This window comes from Equus przewalskii, chromosome 12, assembly GCF_037783145.1.
Source record: "Equus przewalskii isolate Varuska chromosome 12, EquPr2, whole genome shotgun sequence".
NCBI classification, from domain to species: Eukaryota; Metazoa; Chordata; class Mammalia; order Perissodactyla; family Equidae; genus Equus; species Equus przewalskii.
This window is the reverse complement of record NC_091842.1, coordinates 33,523,183-33,538,839: the sequence shown is the minus strand read 5'-3', so window position 1 is coordinate 33,538,839 and position 15,657 is coordinate 33,523,183. Positions and strand designations below refer to the sequence as shown.

The 15,657-nt window shown below is 52.7% G+C and overlaps 1 protein-coding gene across 13 annotated transcripts in view; it reads left to right on the top strand.

The window, feature by feature from the left end:
* The window catches only part of CLEC16A (C-type lectin domain containing 16A), a 200,191-nt gene that overhangs the window by 100,577 nt on the left and 83,957 nt on the right, over positions 1-15,657 (top strand). The window lies entirely within an intron of this gene.

The following is a 15,657-nucleotide window of genomic DNA, read 5'->3' as shown; positions in this document are numbered from 1 at the left end:
GGCTGGCTTAGGGAAAAAAGAAAGAGAGATTAGCTGATGTCACTGCAAAGTCCAGGAGTAGTTCTGCTTTCAGGCATGGCTGGATCTAGGTACTCAAGCAGTGTCATTAGGGAGCTGTCACTCTCCATCTGCAGCTCTGCTTTCCTCTGTTCTGGCTTCATCCTCAGGAGGGCTCTCATCAGGTAGTGACAAGATAGCCATCAGCAGCTCCAAGATCTGCTGAACCAGCTGAGCAGCCCTGACAGAGACAGAGCTTCTTTTTCTCTGTAACTTTCCTAGAAGTCCACGGCAGGGCTCTCATTGGCCTGGCTTGGGTCATATGACCATCCCTGAACCAATCAGTGGGCAGAGGAATGTGATTCCCTGATTGGCTAAAACCAGGGTCACATGCCTGGCCCTGGAGCTGGGAGGTGGGACCTGTTCGTTTTGAACCGTCGACTGAGAGTGAGGAAGGAGGGGCGTCGAAGGAAGCTCACAAAGAGGAGATGGGAGCTGGGAAGACAGGGACAGCAGCCGGCCACTCTGTCGTGTGTGGTGAGGAGAGGGTCCATGTTGTTTTAAGTCAGTTTATTGAAATATACATCCAATAAAATTCATCAAGTTTTAATGTACAATTGAATGAGTTTTGACAAAACTCTTCAGTTGCATGACCAGCGATCATGATATAGACCATCAAGGGGTGGCTTCTGAGCCAGGTACCCCTGCCCTGCCCTACCTTCCCATGAGCAGATGATTAAACCCCACAGCTTCCACTTCCTCGCCTGTAAAATGGGGATGACCTTGCTTATATTATGAGGTTGTCTTGAAACTTGAGTGAAATATAATATGAAATATAGTATGACCGAGCATAGTGCCTAGCGTATAACTGTGCTCAGGAAACTGCTCAGTGTTACCTGCAAATAGAACAAAGTGGTTCATATAAAGGGCGGAGCAACTGCCTGACATGTGGAAGATGCTCGGTGAATGATTGTTATGGGTTTCACCTGGTTGTCTAAATTCTTCTTGCCTTCTTGTTTATGCTCTTTTGTCCTTCTCTGTCTTGAGGGAACAAGGGAGCCATGTCCCCTCTGTGCTCCGATCCCCCCTTGAGAAGTGGCCACAGGGATTTCTGTAAGGGTTTAAATTGATCGAGTTGACTGGAGAGAACCATAAACCAGTCTTTCTCTGATTTGATTCAAGGAAAGGGAGGGAAACAGCTTGCTTTAAAGGGGGCCATTCCATCAGGGCAGCAAGAATGTTTGCATCCATGAAATGGAATTAAATTTTATGCTGGGAATTCACATTCCTTCCCTCCTCCCCTTAGGAATGGCCTGCTGAAATAAAGGTTAAAAGTATTTCACTTATCAATTTTAATTGATTAGATTGCTAGTTGAGATCACTTAACTGAGCCTTTTTGGGTAGTTGGCCATTAAGAAAGTAATGGCTGTCTGTCTTTACCTCGCCTGATTGCAAATTATGTCTTTGCTAAAGAGGACGCCATGCAGAAAATACTGGGAATTATGGATTTTCTGAGCACATGGTTCTAGAATAAGATATGCATGTGTTGTCGCATTGGGTTTGTTTTTTTTGGTGATTGTTCTTAAATGTTGCGGCTTCTCACCTTCCACTGGGGAAAAATTAGCGTGCTTTGCATTTCACAAAATGCCTTCTGTGTGTACAAAGTGCAGGAAGCCTCCTGGCGTCGGGGAAGCTGGGCAGGCGTCCTGGGAGCACAGCGCTTGGTCTCCCTGCCCAGCTTAAGGCAGCTGACGCAGGGGGACGTGTTCTGTGTTCTCGGGATCTGTCAGCTGTTATCTAAGGTGATAAGGTGATATGGTCTCAAAGGCTTGAAGGAATGCTGGCTCAGCACAGCAGGAGGAGGGGAGTGTGTTTACTAAACACACTCTTTGATAAGAACCCACAGCCTAAGAGTCCTGGAGCCATGTCACAGGCCTGCTGCCTTTGGGCTGGGGTGGCAGGTGAGCTCTGGCAGGTGGCGTCTGACAGGAGCATCCAAGAGGCGTTGTCCCTCCAGAGAGAAGCAGGCTGACCCAGCCTGAAGCCTGCTTTGTTTTCACTGGAGAGGAGTGTGGCAGGGGCAGAGGCCGTGACCTGGCAGCCACGAAGGGAGGGAGGAAAGAAAGAAAGGAGAGAGGGAGGGAGGGAGGAAGGAAAGGAGGGAGAGAGGGAGAGAAGAATGAGGGAGCACAGGAGGGGGAAAGGAAGGGGGATGCGAAGGGCAGACTAAAAACAGCTTCCGTTTCTAGAAAGTAACACCACGAATGTCTGTGTACCCAGCCGTCGGCTTCAACAAGCTGTTACCCTTTTGCTAAGTCTCGTTTCATCTGCCCTGCCAGCTCTCTTTTAAAAATAGCCCCCTCCAGTGCGTTAGAGCCAGGGGAGGACATCCTGTTACTGCATCTGTAAATACTTCTAACAGATAGGGACTTCGGGGAACTCTTCTTAATTGAATTGCTTGCCACCGTTGCAAATCATGGGCTCCCCCGCCCCGTCAGCTCGGCCGCTGCTCTGGGGGGGCAGCCCCAGAGCTGGGGCCTGTGTTCTGCCACCCTGGCCCGTTGACATTTGACTTTGCAGCCCCTGGCGTCGTTGGAAGCTGTCAGCTTTGTGACCATGCTGAGTGTCTTAATGCTTGTGAGGCTCAGCGGCCTTGCCTGTGAAATGGTTCCAAAAGGCTTGCCCAAAGGGCTGTTGGAGATCAAATGAGATGGTGCACGTCAAGCCCGCAGCACTGGCTCGGTGCACAGTAGGCGCTCAGTGAATGAGCGCTGGCCGTGTCCCCTCGCAGCTGCTGAATAAGTGAGGTAAAGTGCGGGGCTCCAGGGGGTTGGCATTTTCTGCTTTAACGATGTTTTGAGGAACACATCCTGAAATATTTAAACCAGTTCATCGCTTGTGTGATGGCACTGTTTTGGAGGTAAGAGAGACAGTGCTGGCTGCTTGGGCCAGATGAAGGGAGCTGTACCCCATCCAGGCAAGCCCCTCCTGCACGTTCACCAGTGGGCCCACTGCCTGACAGACCCCTGTAGTGCTCCGAGGTCAGGCGGGCCTAGAGGAGAAGCCAGGTGCCTACCTGCAGTGGCCTCAGAGCCTTCTGGAAGGAGTCTTACCTGTTTCCAGGTAACACGTGCAGTCACAGTAGGGGAAAGTCCCTCATTGTCCCAAGGCCCTAAGGAGATTCGAGGCAACCAGGCATCCTCAGGGAAATTCCGGTTTCCTTTCCAGCCTTGTCCATGTGGGCACTTGACATTTACATAGTTGTAGCCATATCATGTGCTGCATGCGCCTAGTCTTGTGTTCTGATTTCTAAGTCCCTTCATGCAATCCATCCATTCATTTAACTATGCGTTGAGCAGGGGCTGTATGGGAGGCCCATGGCTGGGAGCCGGGCTGGGAGAGCGAGCTAAAGCCAGACTTGGGCTCTGCCCCTGTGGAGCTTCCAGATCGGGGCGGGGCAGGGGACAGGTGAGGAAGCAAATGCACACTCACAGGTTGATTGCGCTGGCTCTGTGGAGGGAATGAACAGGGTCCGTGCTAGAGAATAACTGGGAGAAAAGACCCCATAGGCTGGTTAGGGAAGGCCTCTCTGGAGAGGTGCCATGTTTGGAGGGACCAGAAGATTCTGTGAGAAAATGCAAAAATGAGGCCCGCCAGTGAGAGGGGATGGCAGAGGTGAGGCTGGAAGGTGGGAGAGAGCTTGGCATGTCCCAGGATCCCAAAGGAGGCCGGTGTGGCCAGCAAGTCAGAGGAGGGGGCATTGCTGAGATGAACCAGATCTCAGTTCCTGTGCAGTGGGAGGCCACCAGAGGTTCCCGCAGGGACGTCTGTCCTGAGAGTGCTCTCTGTAACTGGAATGGCCAGGTCAGCCGGTCCCGGCGGGGTCCTGTGAGCCATGTCGTGGGGCTGGAGGTTAGGAACATGGGCTTGGGAGCCAGACCGTGCCTGGAGTGAGAGACATCCCAGCTTTGCCCCTTTCACGTAGTGTGTGACCTTGGACGAGTGACCTCCTTTCCTGGAGCTTCAGTTTCCTCGGCTATGAGATGGGGGTTGATGGGAGGGGTAACTGAGCTGATTTATGTGAAGCCGTTTAGGAGGTTGGGGCAGGATCCCAGGAGCCAACGACAGTGGGGACGGGGGAGGGGGACACAGTCTGAGGACAGCATTGTGTGGCTGACTCGCCCTGGCGACTCGACTCTGGGTTCTTGACTTGCGGACGATCCAGGTAGCAGGGAGTGGGAGAACGGTGATTTTGTCATCGGAGGGCCAGCCCTGGAGGAGGAGCTGGTTCCAGATGGAGGATGACGAGCTTGGCTGGGTGGTTAGAGAGGAGGTGCTGGAAGGCAGCCCGGCCGAGATGTCTGGGGAGCAGGTTGGAAACCTCTTCACATTCACATCAGAAGCCATTTTCCACGTTACCGCATAGATTTCAGAATTAGCACGTTTAGTGGCTGGCGTAATAGTCCGTTGACTGAGACATCTCCTGTGACCCTCCCACAGTTATTAGCATGTCCACTCTTACTCTGTTATAACCCAGATGGCTGTTCCTCAGAAGGGCCTTGCAGCAGTTGTTAGAATCCTAGGTCAAGTGGGCTGTTAGAGAGGCCCCAAAACCCCCAAAGAAATGCCCTCAGATAAGCAGGTCCCCGTGCTCTGGGTCTGACTTGTCACCAGGCTCAGACACACTTGCGGGGGGCTTGGGCTGGAAAACAGCCATCAAAGTATAGAGCAGACTTCCCCGGGGTTCCCAGACCGCGGCCTCCACAGCCCAGTGAAACGCCAACAATAAAACCCAACAAAGCCTCTGGGGATAGAGTGCCGACTTTTTATTTTACCAAGTAGTCTTATCTTTAAGCCTTTATGAATTGTCATTCATAAAAGAAAGGACACTGCTAATACCGGATAAGCAGGAAGGGCATTTTGGAAGGAGGGACCGACTTCCCAAGGAACAGCGGTGGTCCCACACACTGTGCTTTAATGGGGCGTGTCTAAACATCCCAAGGCAGACCATCACAAGAGCGGAGGCCAGAGTGTCCTTGTCCTTTTGAGCTCGGTCTGCCGGGGAGGCACACCCCGATCACAGCATCACACAGACCAAAGTCAGCCAGCCTCTGTGCTGAGTGCTGGGAGGACAGGTAAGGGGTTGACCTGCCTGAAGGTCAGAGGGCCTCTGGGGGAGCAACCCCCCATCTGCAGGCTGGCTGTCAGGAAGGGGCCCGGTTCTGGAAAGGCCCCGGGGCTGAAGGGGCATGGAGGAGGATGAGCGAGGATGAGCAAGGGCAGTGTGGCCGGAGGGCAGGGGCCATTGCCTGGGGCCCAGGGTGCCGGCCTTGCGGTGGATCGGGGATCCAGAGATTAGCCTACGAGCAGTGAGAAGAGTTTCTAACCGGGCGACGTGACCAGATATGTACCCCAAGAGGCCCTGTCTGGGCTCCGTGTGAAGAGTGGGCCTCTGGAGTCAGGGGCAGCGTTACAGCAGGGAGACCCGTCCTGCAGAAGTGGTGTCCGAAAGGTGGTGCCCACGTGGCTCTCGCACGCTCTGTTTGCCCCAGCGACTTGCTCTTGAGCACTGCTGCCATCTGCCCTGTGGCCAGTACAAGGCTCTTTACTGCACGAGGCCCGTCCTGTTTGATCCAGCTTGTTCTCTGGAACCTGAGCCATCGTGCCTTTGAAGCTAATTATTAACAATAAGACTATTTCGGTTGTGCTCTTCTCCTACCAAGGCAGGCTGCTGTGGACTTTCCCTCCGCCTCCTGGCTGTTTGCAGCCTAGGACCTGCCTCCTTAGGAAGGTGGCTGAGGGTATGAGGAAGCCTTGGGTTCCAGAAAAATGCAGACTTAGGAAAGGACAGATCTGGCGTCCAGATCCCAGCTCTGCCCCTTCCTCGCTGCATGACCTTGGACAAATCAGTTCGACTCTCTGAGCCTCAGTTCCCTCACCGATCAAACAAGAGGAGCCGTGCCTGCCTTTGCAGGATTATCGTAAGGCAGGACAATAAGGCATATGAAGAGATCGAATACACTGCTGGCCTCAGACAGATAGGCCCACAGATTGAGTTTGGTGTCTGGCAGAATGTTTGCAAGCAAATTTCATGTTAGTTGCCAGCATTTTAGAATCAGGGTATTTTATTGTACAAACCCAGATGTCTATCACTTTGAATATGGGACCATCTGGCCCCACGGGGCCTGCATCCCCAAGGGCAGCAGGGAGCTGCCTCTTTTCATGGCGTGCACCCTTCTCACCAGCTCACCTGTCTCCAGCCCTGAGCCTCAACTTAACTCCAGACCTGAGTACCCAGCTGCCTGCTCAGCATCTCACACTTAGCATGAACACGGGGGAGAGCTGTCTTCGCCGCAAACCTGCCTCTCAGCCTTCCCATCTCCCAGCTGGACGGCAGCCCCACCCTGGCGGCAAAAACCTGGGGCTCATCCTTGACTCCCCTCTTTCTCTCAAACTCGACTGCCAATTGGTCAGCACACCTGTCCGGCAATTCCCTCCACAGGTACCCAGGATCTGAGCATCTCTCCCGGCTCCACCCCCAGCACCTGGTTTCCCTACCATCCTCTTTCACCTGGGTTCTTGCAGTAGCTTCTTAACCGGTCGCTTGCTTCTGCCTTGTCCCCTTCAGTTTATTCTTGACACAGTGAGCAGTGTCATCCTCTTACAATATAAGTCAGATCATGTCCTTCCTTTGCTCACAGTGGCCTCCATCCCGCTCTGCCTGAAAGGAGCGACCTTTTCAGTGACCTTTGAGGCTGAGCAGCATCTGGCACCACCTGGCTCTCTCTGCTTCCTTGCTGTTCTTCAGACACACCAGGCGTGTTCCTGCCTCAAGGCCCGCCTGGCTGTGCCTCCCACCTGCAGGCCACCTGTTCTCTAGAACAGGCATGGCTGTGGGCACTCGCAAGGCTCCCGAAAGCCCGTGTGACAACGGTACTCCAAGTTCTCCATCCACGTCTGAATTCCGGACCAAGTCCCCCTCTTTATCTCCTTTTGTTTGTGGATGAATATGAATGTGAATGTCGTGAATGACCCTGCAGTGCTCCCCGTTTCCCCAGTTCCCAGCACTCTGTGGGCTTTGTCCCAGCGCCCTTGCAGGCGGGAACTTTTAGGCAAAGTGGACATCCCTGCCTGTATTCATCTGATTCCCTAGAGATTGGTTTCCAGCAAGAGTATTATGAAGCTCCCCAAGCAAGTTATGTGGTTTGATTGTCAGTCCATGAAAATGGGAGCTCATTGATTTGCTTCTCTTGCAAGGCCAGTGGTAGTTTTGTGGTCCTATCTGTCAGTTGTGGAAAATTCTCCATGTTGTCTTATTCTGCCGATGGCCCAGTCATTGTCATGTGCTTTATCCTGGTGAAAATGAGAAAATAGCATAAATAATAAAGAATATCGGGCTGGCCCAGTGGCTCAGCGGTTAAATGTGCACGTTCTGCTTCTCGGTGGCCCAGGGTTCGCTGGTTCAGATCCCGGGTGCGGACATGGCGCTGCTTGTCAAGCCATGCTGTGGTAGGCATCCCACATATAAAGTAGAGGAAGATGGGCACGGATCTTAGCTCAAGGCCAGTCTTCCTCAGCAAAAAGAGGACGATTGGCAGATGTTAGCTTAGGGCTAATCTTCCTCAAAAAAAAAAAAAAAGAATATGAAAGACAAATACAGAATGTGGGACATTCTAGAAGACTCCTGACTTAAACTTTTCGTAAATGTAAATGTCATGAAAGACCAAAAAAATGGAGAGGGCGAGGGCTGCGGTGCTAGATTATCGACTCGGAGGAGACGTGATAGCTGTCAACTGGATTGGATCTTGCACTGAGGAATAAGAACAAAGTAGTTGTAAAGGACTTTTTCTGGGTAAAATTGGAAACGTTTGCACACAGAGTGTGATTGGGTAACATAATTGAGGTCAGTATTACATTTCTCGGGTGTGATAACGGCACTATGGTTCTGTGGGAGAATGTCCTTGCTATGAGAAGTACCGGCTGAAGCATTGAGGGCTGCGATGTCATGCTGCCTGCAACTCTGGAATGATCCACAGAATAAAAATATGTGAGCATGTGGAGATCGAGAGAGGACGCAGGTGCAGCTAAATATGAACAGTTCAGGAATCCAGGTGAAGGGCATGTGTGTGTTTATTGTTGTATTCTTGAAACTTTCCTACAAGTTTGAAGTTTTTCAAACTAAAAGCTCAAGGAAGCGGAAAGAGATCAGGTCCTTGAAAATCCAGCGTTTAATTAATGAGGAGTGTAATGTTTAGGAACTGGGGCCCTGGATTCAGAAAGACTTGCATTTGAATCCCAGCTCTGTGACCTTGGGCAGACTAGTCAACCTCTCTGAGCCTTTCTTCCTCATCTGTAAAGTGGGGTCGGTACTGCCTGCCTAAGAACTGTTAAGTAGACTAAAAGAGAGAATTCTTCAAAAATGCTCAGCGTCACCCTCAGCATGCGGAGGCTTTCCTAGTGAAAACAGTCATTAGCGTTCATCATCTGGACTCCACACTGGGCACTGAGCTGTTTTTCTTGTTGCGAGGTTCTCTGTGGGAGTTCTGACAAAGCAGAGCCTCCTGACTCTTTCCATCCAGGCGATACGTTGCAAAATGGAAGAGGTCACACAGGCTTGTTAATTAGATGGTGAGTTTCTTGGAAAGCTGACTTTCAGGAAAGTGGGTTCTGGCTGAGCGGAGAAGAACTGAAACCTGCAGGGGAGGCTGGATTCAGACCCAGATGGCTCCTCGGGGGCGATTTAGCTCAAGCACCCGCCGTGGAGCCCCGGGGAAGCGGTTCGTCTAGTGCTGACGCTCAAGTGGACTAATGCTGTTAACGTGAAACCCGAGAGGCAAGGATGGATATGGGTGAAGTCCCATCTCCAGGCCAGTGTGGTTTTGTGGCTCTTCAGCCTGCACTTTCCCGCCCAGTTTCTTCTTTAAAGGGAGGACAGTCCACGCAGGGTCTCTTCACGTGTAGACGTGTGGCAAAGCACCCTAGTGGGCATCCCCACCAGCCCGTCGCCCGACCTGCCACCTTGGAACCACTCCTGACCCTGCTCTGACCCCATGGTCGGGGTCAGCAGCCATCCCACCTCTGCAGCTCTGCCCCTCCCCAGCGCAGGCTCTCCGTGCCCAGTGTCTCCCGTGTGGGATCCCAGCCCATGGCCTTGCCCTCCGCCGGTCCCTGTGTCTGGAAGGCACATCTCGTCCACTCTCACGCCCTTGCTCATGAGCTTCAGAGCTGCTGGGCACAGCCACCGGAGCTGGCCTCGGCACTTCACCTCTGCCTTATGTCCTGCTGCACTGAGCCCACCTGGCTGTCATGCTGCTTGCAGCCTCCTGGACACAGCCTGCCTGCCAGTCCCACCTCGGCCTCGGCCCGGGCTGTCCCCTCTGCCCAGCTTGCCCCCCGGCCCCTGCCCTCCTTCCCCCTCACTGCTGGGCTACGTCGCCCTCCTCTGGATGCTCCCCAAGCACACCGCAAACGTGCCCTGACCACTTTGCTTTCTGTCCCTCGGGCCTGGCGCAGGGCCTGGCACATGGTGGCACTCAGCGAGGGCTTTTGGATGGACCTGATTAAAACCTTAGCACTCTCGTTAATTATTCATAAACACTTAAGGTGCTTTCATTAACATGAAAGTGGCATTTCTAAATGTCTTGGGTAGTTGAGGCAGTTGGCTTGTGAGTTAAAAAAAGGATGTCTGTTCATCATTACCATATATTTGAATACTCAGCGTCCCAGCACAGACTTCCCTCACCTCCCGGTGAAATATACCAAGAATCTCACACCCACCTTGGCATTTTCTAAACATGTAGATTGTCTTTTGTTTTTGGAGAAAGATTACCCCTGAGGTAACATCTGCTGCCAATCCTCCTTTGTTTTTGCCGAGGAAGACTGGCTCTGAGCTAACATCCATGCCCATCTTCCTCTATTTTATGTGGGATGCCTGCCACAGCACAGTGTCCGCACATGGGATCCCAGCTGGCGAACCCTGGGCCACCAAAGCAGAATATGCGAATTTAACCGCTGTGAGCCAGCCCCCATGTGGAGTTATCAACATCAACAGTGGAGCTATCCCAAATCATTTTACTTAAGAGCTAAAATGCTGGGGTTTTTTTCCTGCCCTTCTTTGCAACTAGAACCCTGAACTAGGCTGATCAGAAAAGAAATCACATTTGAATTAAACCACCAATCCTCTAAGGGAACGGAAAACATGGAATTAACAGCGTTTCCCCCTCGCTATGAATTAGGCTGCTGCTCTGTGTGCCTGATGAATAATATTACTGGCCCCTTTTCAGAAATGAAGTAGAAATATGGAGAAATGAAATTTGTATCTTATGAAGTGACTGGAAATGTGATTATAATACAGCTGTCAGTTTTGTTCAAGTGGAAAATTTTTAAGTAAATCCAATTGCAGCATTATTTGGTTCTCTTAAAGCAGAGTGATGTAGCTGTTTCCTGCGTATTGATTATTTGATTGGTACCTGTCTGCTGGACCTATTTTTTTTTTCTCAGTAGCGCTCATTGATGTGGTTTAATGTATATTCCTGTAATCTTTCCCTGTTTTATAAACTTACAATCATAATTGAGCCACATTAGAGAGGCATGTTCTGCTGAAATCACAAGGTCACCTAATGGCTGTGCCCTCTTTTGTTGCTTGTGTACTGAAGTGGTCCTAGGGCAGTTCTGAAAAAAGACAAAAATTAGGATTTTTTTCCTCTACGAAGCAGAATTTCTAGATGCCATTCTATGCACCAGGGAAGTGAGGTGTTTGGGTAGTAGAGACTGGGGCTTGAGCTTTTTTCCTTCTTTGGCTGTTAAAATGATCATTTCTGCTGAAGCAGTCTACAACTTAAGGATTTTTTCCAAATCCTGGTCCTTCCCATACATTTGAAGATGGGGCCCTGGTTCTGGTTTCTCCCATCGGAGGGGACCCGGTGGCTTAGACTTGCTCAAGGAGCAGCGTCTTCCAGGGCGTGTGACAGCCCTTGGGAACTGGACACATTCTGGATATGGCGGCGTCTCGGGGTGGCCAGGAGAGCAGACGGGGGTCCAGCTGGCGGTGGGGTCCCAGCCCCGGCACTCTTAGACTCTGTGACATGGGCGTGTCCCCCTCACTCTGGATCTCTCCTTCTGTACCTCATGGCGCTGTTGGGAGGGAGAGACACTGCCTGCCCTGCTGAGCACAGTGCCTGGCGTGACGTTATAGGGCCCAGCCAGCAGAGGCCAACAGCGACACACCTGGAGCCTGACAGTCTCTCCCTGTCAATAAACAGATTGTAATCCGTTTTTGTAATTGCTCAGGCCAAAAGCTTTGGAATATCCTGTCTGTCATCCGCACAGCCAAGCTCTCTGCAAATCCTGCCAGCTCAGGCACCAAATAGATCCAGAATCTGCCTCCCAATCCCCACCTTCAGCACCACCACTCTGGTCCAGGCTCTGGATTCGGCCCTCCGACTGGGGCACAGCTTCCTCCACTGCCCTTTCTCTGCCCACAGCCCATGGCATCCTTTTAAAGCAGCTGGCAGAACGCTCCAGGGTCCTGCCTGTGATCTGCAGGGCCTGCATGATGAGTGCCCCCACGCTCCTCCCCCAGCTCTCCCTCCTGTGCTTCTCCAATCCTAAGGAATGGGGAGAGTCCCACCCTGGCCGCTGGCTTCAGAGTGCCTCCCAGCCCCCACCCTGCCTCTCAGGGCTGCCGAAGCCACCAGCCTCCTTACCACATCTGGCTGGCGGGGGAGGGCAGTGAGCTGCCACAGGAAACAGGAATTCGTGGGGGGAGCAGGGTTGAGGGTTAACGTTGAGTTTCAAGACATCCTTCGCTCCAGCCCACTCAGTGAGGCTCTGGGGCTCTGCCTACACAGGGCTCCTGCTCAAAGCCGCTGGTTTCCCCCCAACCTCTACCACCCCACCTGGCCACCAGGGACGACACAGCATCTGGTGACTGCTCAGGCCTCAGGAGGGGAGGATCGGCTTCTGGCCCTGATATCTGATCAACCACAGAATACCCAAAACAAATCTCTGGGGAGACTGAAGCAGCAACAGACTGTGACCTTTACCAAAGGTCCCCAACAGGAACAGGCCCCTTGCCCTGTGCCTGTCCTGCTACCCACCCGCTCTGCATGCAGCCATCCTCACCCTCCAGCCCACCCCCGTCCCCAGTGAGAGGAATCGGAGTGGGGAGAAGGACCCAGCCCCTCCCTCCGCCCTCTCTTAGGAGGAAGATGGGTTCCATTCCGATGAGTGTTGTCACCTGGAATCCTAAGTAAGAGTCCAGGCCGAGGCATAGGGAGCACCTGGAACAGAATGACCACCGAGCCTCTGATTTAAGGCTCAGGGACTCCTGGGACAAGAAGTACGTGTTCCTGGTGACCAGCAGCATCCGGGCGCAGGAGGCAGTCTGCACTGATTTTTCCAATGAATGTCAAATGTCGTTTGCTCTGCTGAGCTTTTAAGAAATGTACAGAGTACTGATCTTGGGACATTTAAAAGCTTAAACTGTCATTTCACTTTGACCTGCCTGAAAATAGAAGTGAGAATTGCCTTGCCAGGCTGCCCTTGCGTGTGGCTGCCCATCAGAGGAACTGCTCCCGGGGCGTTGGACTTGCCCTTAACTCCATAGGCCAGGCCAGGGCCTGGCTGTAGGTGGGTGGTGGGAGGGCCGACGGGTTCTGGCCTGGGGCTCTCTGTGTCAGAAGAGGGCAGCAGTGGAGATTCTCAACCTGCGTTGTGTCTTAAAATCTCTTTAGGAGCTTTGAAAACTATCCATGCCTGGGCCCCACTCCAGAAGGTTCTGATTCACTTGTTCTGGGCATGGGGCTCTCTAGAGAATTCCATCATGCAGCCTGTGTTGAGAACCACTAGGTTGGACAGAATGAGGAATGTTCTGGAACTTAACACTTAGTCTCCACTTTGCCGCTTTCCATGAATTCCAGTTCCCTCTTGGAGCTCTCCTTGCCCACCTCCTAATCAGCCAGACGTTGCCAGGGAGGCTGGCTGTGGTGGCACAATGTGGCAGTCACATCTCTCTCTACGTTCTGAAGCCCACTTCGAAGGTGGAAACCTTGTGCAGACCCAGGTCACCCTTACAAATCCCTTGGGAAGGTGACATGTAGGACAGTGACATCTCTCAACGAGTCCAGCACAGCCGTTCTTCACTCTAGGCTGAAATAGACCCGTCCTTGAGCACCCAGAAAGCGGGGTGGGCCACGTTGTGTGAGAGCGGGTGTCTTTTCCTGGGGGAGTCCCGCTGGGCACTTGAGGTGCACTCGGGAGAGCGGCAGGAGGAGCCGGGCCCGTCAGGGAGGCAGAGGCCCCCTGCCCCGCGGGCCCGCTCGGGGCTCATGCTCCTTCTGTGGGGTGGCAGCCAGGGCGGCCTGGAGTGTTGAGGCTGCTCCGTCTCTCACCTCTTCTTTCCCGAGTGTGCGCAGTTGAGTTTGTGTAGTAACTGTGCATGCAGCATGCTTCTGCCTTGGTGAAGGCAGGTCACTTCGCCTCTCAAGCCTGGGCGCCTGTGGGAGAGAGGAAGGGCCTGGGTGATGGGCTGGGCCTCCTGGACCACCGCCCCAGCCCTCCCCGCAGCCCCCAGCTGCACGCGTGCTCAGGCAGCCACTGGTCTGCGCTGTGCTCGGCCTTATTTTTGATCGACTGGGCTGTGCGAGAGCAACCCTTGCAGAGCTGGTTGTCTTTGCAGCACTGAAACCTTGCCCCATCCTAACTCTCTGGTTGTCCTGAACCAGCCAGTTCTGGAAGCGGCCTGTTCTGCTTCAGATGGAGCTATGAAAATGTCTCGGGATGAGGTGGGCAGACCCAGGGCACCCTAGCCGTCGGGGTGCTGAGCCCGCCTTTCCAGGTCTCCTGGCTTCCTGAGTCTTTTGCCTTTAATGAAGAGCTAAGCGTTCTCATCCCCTCTTCCCTCCTTTCTTCCCCTGGTCTGCTCAGGGCCACCAGGTTTTTATACCAGGTTCAAGGTGAGATAGACCTTTCCTCTCCCCACCACATCCTCATGCAGAGAAGCCCCATGCAACTTCCTGGTCTTCAGCTTGGCACATCCAGAGTGTCTTTGCATCCATCTGTTTTCATTACCCATAGCCAGGCCTTCAAGTTTTATAATATGCTTTGAGTTTTTCTAAATGCAACCGGGGTTTTCCAGAGCTGTACACAGCCAGGAAATATGCCTGTCATTTAAATGACTCCAGTTAACCTTTAACCTTTAACTGGTGGCTCATAAAACTTGCCTCTCTCCCAGTGATGGGCGCATTCTCCAGAGCAGCAAAATTGATGAAAATCTACAGCTTTCTTTGTTCCATGTAGGGCCCCCTTCCCTTTGCTGCCTCCATGCCAATGAGCCCCAGCACCAGACTCTGGCAGAGGAAGCTGGAGGTGGAAATGTGAGTCCTAGGCACTGCCTAGCGAAGGTCCTAGGCTTGATTTTTGCAGCCTTGTTGCTGCTCCCTGAGTTCTCCCTTGGCCCCTGGCTTCAGCTGCTTCCCTTCCTGATCAGCATCCTCTGCTGGATCACTCAGTAATGATAATAGATACCATCTACTGATCCATTCCTCGGGCCAGGCACTGTTGTAAGCATTTCACATGGGTTAACTCATTTAACCCTCACAACCTGCCCCAAGTAGGTCCTGCTGTTATCCCATTTTACAGATGAGGAAGCCAAAGCACAGAGAGGTGAAATAACCTGCCCGCGGTCACATCCGCCAGAAACTGGGGGAGCCAGGACACAAACGCAAAACGCACCGAAGAACTCGTACACTTGACTCTGGGCTAGGATCCCCCATCCATTCACTTACCCGCTAACACGCCCAGCCTCCCAGCCGTCATTTACTGAGTGGTGGGCACTGTGCTAGGTGCTGGAAATACAGAGAACAGTGGGACACAGCCCTCCCTTTAGGCAGCCGGTGGCGTCCTGGCAGGAGGTCCATCAACAGACGGATATGGGTGCTTTGATGGGAATTGCAGGGTGCTGCGGGGAACAGAGAGCAGTAGGCCTTGCTGGGGGAGGGGCAGCCAGGGACAGGAGTTGCTTCTGAGGGCCCAGCTATCGAGCCGAGCATCGTTCTGAGTGGGTGTTCAGTAGGCAGACAAACTAGACAAGGAGGTTCCAGGCAGGGGGCTGTCCTACGTGCAGACACAGAGGTGCTTGTGGCGACCATGGTCAGTACCCCGAGTCTAGAACATTGGGTGGTGTGTCTGTTTCCTGTTGCTGCCGTAACAAATTTCTCCAGACGTGGTGACTTAAGACAGCACACACTTATTATCTTACAGTTCTGTAGGCCAGAAGTTTGACGTGGGTCTCGCTGGGCTGAAATCAAGATGTCGGGGGCCTTTTCCTTTCTGAAAGCTCCAGGGAAGAATCATTTCCTTGCATTTTCTAGCTTCCAGCTGCCTTTGTTCCTTGGCTCATGGCCCCATCTTCCATCTTTAAGCCGACAATGTGGGTTGGCCATTCTTTTTTTTTTGAGGAATATTAGCCCTGAGCTAACTACTGCCAATCCTCCTCTTTTTGCTGAGGAAGACTGGCCCTGAGCTAACATCCATGCTCATCTTCCTCTACTGTATATGTGGGATGCCTGCCACAGCATGGCTTGATGAGCGATGCCATGTCTGCACCCGGGATCCGAACCAGCGAACCCCGTGCCGCCAAAGTGGAACGTGTGAACTTAA